Raw genomic sequence first — 7,448 nt, 5'->3', positions numbered from 1 at the left:
ACGCTAGCCACTGCCGCTGAGAGGCAGGATTAGGCGCAGAAGACGGGGGCGGAGCTGGGAGGAGGAGGGGGAAGCAGAGATGGCCAGCCAGGTTTTCCGGGACTTCAGCCGGCTCTGCGGGACTCCGGGACTCACTTCGAATTGCGGGACAGTCCAGCGAATTCCGGGACGGTTGGGAGGTATGTGTTCCAAACTCCTCCTACTCCTCATCCAGCCTTTTAGGGGTACAAACAATATTAATTGGGGCCTAGTGTGGTTTTGTACGTGTAAGATACATACACTTTTTTTGATCATATTTTCTATTCCGCTATTCAATAAAAACCTTTGGGGAACAGTTAAATTGCGGGATAGTCTGTGTTGGTAGGTGTGAGATCCACCTTTCCAAGTTTTTGGGGTTCATCTCATACTTCTGAAGATTTGAGGGTGCTGCCTGTTCCAAACTCCTCCTACTCCTCATCCAGCCTTTTAGGGGTACAAACAATAGTAATTGGGGCCTAATGTGGTTTTGTACGTGTGAGATACATACACTTTTTTTGATCATATTTTCTATTCCGCTATTTAATCAAAACCTTTGGGTATAAACAATTAAATCGCGGGATAGTCTGTGTCGGTACGTGAGATACACCTTTCCAATTTTTTGGGGTTCATCTCATACTTCTGAAGATTTGAGGGTGCTGCCTGTTCCAAACTCCTCCTACTCCTCATCCTGCCTTTAGGGGTACAAACAATAGTAATTGGGGCCTAGTGTGCTTCTGTACGTGTGAGATACATACACTTTTTTTGATCATATTTTCTATTCCGCTATTTAATCAAAACCTTTGGGTATAAATTAAATTATAAATTAAATTGCGGGATAGTCTGTGTCGGTACGTGTGAGATACACCTTTCCAATTTTTGGGGCGCATCTCATACTGCCGAGGATTTGAGGGTGCTTCAGTCTGCCTCCTGCCTGTTCCGAACTCCTCCTACTCCTCATCCTGCCTTTAGGGTACAAAAAATTGTAATTGGGGCCTAGATTGTGTTTGTACGTGTGAGATACACCGTTTTGTAAAATTTGTCCTATTCCGCTATTCAATATACACCCTGTTTGAGTGTAAAAAATTAAATTGCGGGATAGTCTGTATCGCTACATGTGAGATACACCTTTTTAAATTTGTTTGGCGCATCTCCTTCTACCGCCGAGGATTGCAGGGCGTTTCAGTTTGGCTCCTGTTCCCAACTCCTCCTACTCCTCATCCAGCCTTTAGGGTACAAAAAATTGTTATCGGGGCCTAGTTTGTGTTTGTACGTGTGAGATACACCGTTTTGTAAAATTTGTCCTATTCCGCTATTCAATATACACCCTTTTGGAGTGTAAAAAAATTAAATTACGGCATAGTCTGTATCGGTACGTGTGAGATACACCTTTTAAATTTGTTTGGCGCATCTCCTTCTACCGCCAAGGATTGCAGGGCTTTTCAGTTTGCCTCCTGTTCCCAACTCCTCCTACTCCTCTTCCTCATCCTCCCTTTAGGGTACAAAAAATTTAAATCGGGGCCTAGTCTGTGTTTGTACGTGTGAGATACACTGTTTTTTATCCTATTCCGCTATTCAATATACAACCTTTTGGGGTAAAAAACATTAAATTGCGGCATAGTTTGCATATTTGACTGTGAGATACACCCGTGCGATACTGTTGTTATTTTGTTCCGCTATTCAATAAACACCTTTCTAGGGCAAGATCTTAAATTACAGAAATATGAGGAGACCGTCAAATAGGGGCCGTGGCCTGGGTCGTGGTGCTGCTGGTAGAGCTCCTGTTGCAAGGAGAGGACGTGGTCGATCTGTGCCAGCTACACGCACATGTGAAACACCTTCCTCAAGTGTTAGTAGGCGACAGAACCTGCATCAGTATTTGGTAGGGCATCATACGCCTCTAGAAGTGATGAGGCCAGAACACAGAGAGGCGATAGTAGATTGGTTTGCTGCTGACAGTGCCTCCAGTTCCTTCACATTGTCTCCCACCCAGTCTACTGCAGAAAGGTCAGAGTTGGCACCTGCAGCCGATGTCCAACCGTCTTTCACCTCACCCCCTTGCAAATCAGGCAAGCAGTCTGAGCCCCAAGCCATACAGCAGTCTCTTGTTCTTTTTGAGGACTCTGTCAGCAGGGTTTCCCAGGGCCATCCACCTAGCCCTGCCCCAGAAGTGGAAGAGATTGAGTGCAGCGATGCCCAACCACTTATTTCTCAAGATGAGTACATGCAAGGACCATCGCAGCACGTCTCCGATGATGACAAAACACAGGTGCCAACTGCTGCGGCGTTCAGAATTGTGGAGACCGACAAGGAGGGCAGGGGTGAAGACTGGGTGGAAGATGATGTGGAGGACGATGAGGTCCTCGACCCCACATGGAATGAACGTCATGCAGGTGACCTGAGTAGTTTGGAGGAAGAGGCGGTGGTCGCACAGAGCCACCAGCACAGCAGAAGAGGGAGCAGGGTGCAGAAGCGGAGCGCCGTGCCCTAGACACTACGCCTGCTACTGCCCAACGCAGCAAGGGAACGAGCGCACCAAAGTCAGCTCAAAGGAGTTCTCTAGCGTGGAAGTTCTTTAGAAAATGTGCTGATGACAGGACACGAGTGGTTTGCACCCTGTGCAATCAGAGCCTGAAGCGAGGCATAAACCTTCTGAACCTGAGCACAACCTACATGATCAGGCATCTAAGTGCAAAGCACGAGCTGCAGTGGAGTAGACACCTTCAAAACCAAGAAACGTCTCTGGCTCATCCTGCTTCCTCTTCTGCTGCAGTCTCGGCTGCTCCAGCCACATCTGTAGTGATACCGACACCTGCCACCCCGCAAACAGAGGATCTGTCAGCAACACCACCACCTGGGTCACCAACCATCTCCACAATGTCCCGTGGAAGCGTTCAGCTTTCCATCTCCCAAACACTTGAGAGGAAGAGGAAGTACCCCCCTACCCACCCGCGATCCCTGTCCCTGAATGCCAGCATTTCAAAATTCTTGGCCTTTGAAATGCTGTCATTCCGTCTGGTGGAGACGCAGTTTTAAAAACCTTATGTCGGTGGCTGTCCCACAGTACGTCGTGCCCAGCCGCCACTACTTTTCCAGGCAAGCCATCCCTTCCCTGCACAACCAAGTGGGGAAAAAAATCAGGTGGGCACTGCGCAATGCCATCTGTGGCAAGGTCCACCTAACTACCGATATGTGGACCAGTAAGCACGGTCAGGGGCGTTATATCTCCCTAACAGCACACTGGGTAAATGCAGTGGCGGATGGGCCTGAGGCGGATAGCAATTTGGCGCATGTCCTTCCACCACCGAGGATTGCAGGGCGCTTCAGTTTGCCTCCTGTTCCTAACTCCTCCTACTCCGCTTCCTCATCCTCTACCGCCTCCTCATCCGGACAGCGTAACACCTTCACCACCAACTTCAGCACGGCCAGGGGTAAACAACAGCAGGCAGTTTTAAAACTTGCCTGTTTGGGGGAAAAAACCACACACCGCGCAGGAGTTGTGGAGGAGCATGGAACAGCAGACAAATGAGTGGTTGCTGCCAGCGAGCCTCAAGCCCGGCCTGGTGGTGTGCGATAACGGGCGAAATCTCATAGCAGCTCTGGGCCTAGCCGGTTTGACGCACATCCCTTGCCTGGGGCATGTGCTGAATTTGGTGGTGCAGAGGTTCTTTAAAAACGACCCCGATATGTCAGAGCTGCTGCAGAAAGTGCGGGCCGTCTGTGCGCACTTTCGGCGTTCTCACCCTGCTGCTGCTCGCCTGTCAGCGCTGCAGCGTAAATTCGGCCTTCCCGCTCACCGCCTCATATGTGACATGCCCACAAGGTGGAACTCCACCTTGCACATGCTGCAAAGACTGTGCGAGCAGCAGCAGGCCATAGTGGAGTTTCAGCTGCAGCACGCACGCGTGAGTCGCTCTGCGGAACAGCACCACTTCACCACCAATAACTGGGCCTCCATGCGAGACCTGTGTGCCATGTTGCGCTGTTTTGAGTACTCCACCAACATGGCCAGTGCCGATGACGCCGTTCTCAGCTTAACTATCCCACCTCTATGCCTCCTTGAAAAAACAATTCGGGCGATGATGGAAGAGGATGTGGCACAGGATGAGGAGGAGGAGGAGGAGGAGGAGGAGGATGAAGAGGTAACATTTCCAAGGCTTTCAGGGCAGTCATTCACAAGGGGCTCCGAGGGTGGGTTCCTGCACACACAAACGCCAGGGACACAATTGTCCAGCAGGGGCACAGTTCTGGAGGATGAGGAGGAGGAGACGGAGGAGGAGATGGAACCATGTTCACAGCAGGGTGGCACCCAGGCCAGCTCATGGCCATCACTGGTGCGTGGCTGGGGGGATACAGAGGACACGGACGATACACCTCCCACAGAGGACAGCCTTTCGTTGCCTCTGGGCAGCCTGGCACACATGAGCGATTACATGCTGCAGTGTCTCCACAACGACCGCCGAGTTGCCCACATTCTAACTTGTGCTGATTACTGGGTGGCCACGCTGCTGGATCCCCGTTACAAGGACAACGTACCGTCCTTAATTCACTCACTGGAGCGCGATCGCAAGATGCGCGAGTACAAGCGCACGCTGGTAGACGCCATGCTGCTGGCATTCCCACCTGACAGTGGGGCCACAGTGGAAGCACAAGGCGGAGGAGGAGGAGGAGGAAGAGGTCGCCAACGCAACCAGGGCACCGCCAGCACCTCAGAAGGCAGGGTTAGCATGGCCGAAATGTGGAAAAGCTTTGTCAGCACGCCACAACAAACAGCAGCACCAGCAGCTCATATGGAACGTCTTAGCAGGAGGCAGCATTTCACCAACATGGTGGAGCAGTATGTGTGCACACGCCTAGACGTACTGAATGAGGGGTCTGCCCCCTTCAACTTCTGGGTCTCCAAGTTGGGCACATGGCCTGAGCTTGCCCTTTACGCCTTGGAGGTGCTGGCGTGCCCTGCAGCCAGTGTATTATCTGAACGGGTATTTAGCACGGCTGGGGGCGTTATCACAGACAAGCGCAGCCGCCTGTCCAGAGACAATGTGGACAAGCTCACGTTCATTAAAATGAACCAGGCATGGATCCCATGGGACTTTTCCGTACCTTGTGCAGAATAGCGATGGATACCGACCTTACCCAGCCATTGTTCTATTTTTGCTCTTTCTCACTCCTTTGGGGTGTACCCTCATTTAAAATTTGTGAAAAGAAGCAGTGTTGGCTAACTCGTCCTCCTCAGGGCCAGATTAACGTAGGGGCTATTGGAGCTGCAGCTCCAGGCCCCTACCTTTATATAGGCCCCGGGTTGGCCATATTCACTGTTACCGCTTTTCTGTCACTTGTAAACACAGAAGTCTGGCTTCTATGCTCGCTTCCCCAGGCAGCTCCCTCAGAACCTCCCCACACAGCACGAAGGCCGGACAAGGAGGGACAGTTGCCGATGCATGGATGTGTTTATGGGCTTCAGAGACAGCATCCCATGTTGAATTAGGCATGCATGGCTGCACCCTTCCTCCTCTGGGTGCATGCCAAGGCACGGCCCTTAAGGCCCTTCAAAATCCTCAGCACCAAGCCCATGATGCTCTTAATCCGGCCCTGGTCCTCCTCCACCGCCGCTTCCACCTACACCGCCCATAGGTGTGCGCAGCCTATTGCATTAGGGTGTGCACCCCAAAGTTGAAATACACATGCATGTGTTTGCCTACATGTACATGGCCCCGATACATTACTCTCCCTGCTGGCAAAGAGAAATAGAGCAGAGCAGGTCCAAGGGAGATCTTTCCCATCTCCTCACTGGCAAACAGAGCGATAATGCTATGTGTATATCATAGGTAAAAAGGCGCTGGTAATCTTAATATATCACGTGTTATAAAAATTAATAGGTGATTTAAAGTGTAATATATGTGATTAAAAATTGCTACAAATATATATATGATCTACTATTGGTGCAATTAGCAAAGAAAAGTGCATACCAGTGCAATTTCAATTCAGAAGTGTTTGTGCTTCTCAAAGTAAATTAATCCACAAAGGTGTGGATCAGTGAACCAATAAATAGATATATAAAGAATTCCATACAAAAATCACATAAGAATATATAAAAATATAAATATATAAATGTGCTCCAAGTAGTGTTTAAAAGTCCAGGCAATAGCATGCAATCAAAATTGTGCTTGGTGGATTCTTATTAATCCCTTCATAGTGCTCCAGGTGCTGGGATGTGACAACCGTCAATTAAGAAGTGCTTGTGCTTCTCAAAGTAAATTAATCCACAAAGGTGTGGATCAGTGAACCAATAAATAAATATATAAAGAATTCCATACAAAAATCACATAAGGATATATAAAAAAAAATCACATAAGAATATATAAAAAAGTATAAATATATAAATGTGCTCCAAGTAGTGTTTAAAAGTCCAAGCAATAGCATGCAATCAAAATTGTGCTTGGTGAATTCTTATTAATCCATTCACAGTGCTCCAGGTGCTGGGATGTGACAACCGTGGCCTCTTACCAGCTAGCAGCAGGTCACAAGGACCCCCAAGGCCTGTGATCCCTTTATTGGGTGGATCAGACCTCTCCTCGATTGCTTGGATCTCTGGCTCCTATATTACTCGAGTTGGACCATGTAGTCCCCCCATACACATAAAGATATAGAAGAACAAATAGCCTCCAATAGTGAAATACTGTTTTATTCTCCAAAAAACATACACTATAAGGTGACAATTAGCCTCTTACTATTTGTTGTGCCCTCCTGGCATTGGGCAATTCGGCAGTACAAAATCGTTTTTTTGGGTCTTAGGAAGATATTCTCCGGGGATCTGCAGCACCCTGTATCTCCTTTCCCCCTTTCTTTGTATTGCGGCGGTGGATGTGTATCCCAGCCTCTGTTCCGAATGCCTCTGTGTGTTACTTCCGGGTTAGCATTGACCACAATGCATTTCGCTTAACGAGCGTCCTCAGGCAGTCTATGCTGGCCCTGTCAGTCACATCTTAAGTATCGCTATTTCTATTATGATTGGCCGGTGTTTAATTTTGCTTTTGTAGCGCCATTCATTTATTTTTATTGACATTAAGTGCCGATCTGTATATTTAACAGGATGGTATCGATTTATTACGTGACCCTTTTATTTTATGTGTATTTGACATTTGCTGCAAATCGCCCGGGTATATTCCTATTCCCCGCATTATACAAACAGCAATTCACATCCAATAATTCTTAAAAACACATAATGTATTTCCCACAATTATAAAACTATTTATATCTAGTATTAATTCTTTATTAATAAAACATTATAAATTAAAATTGAAATTAGACATTATAAAATAAAAAAAATATATATCTTTAATTGACGCCATCTAGTGGTCATCTAATTTTTCCTACATTCTTTTTAGTGTAATTCGGGACTATAACTCCATCTAGTGGCCATATATAGGAAC

The sequence above is a fragment of the Pelophylax lessonae genome, assembly GCF_965119305.1.
Source record: "Pelophylax lessonae genome assembly, chromosome: 8".
NCBI classification, from domain to species: Eukaryota; Metazoa; Chordata; class Amphibia; order Anura; family Ranidae; genus Pelophylax; species Pelophylax lessonae.
Note: the sequence above shows the minus strand (reverse complement) of the source record.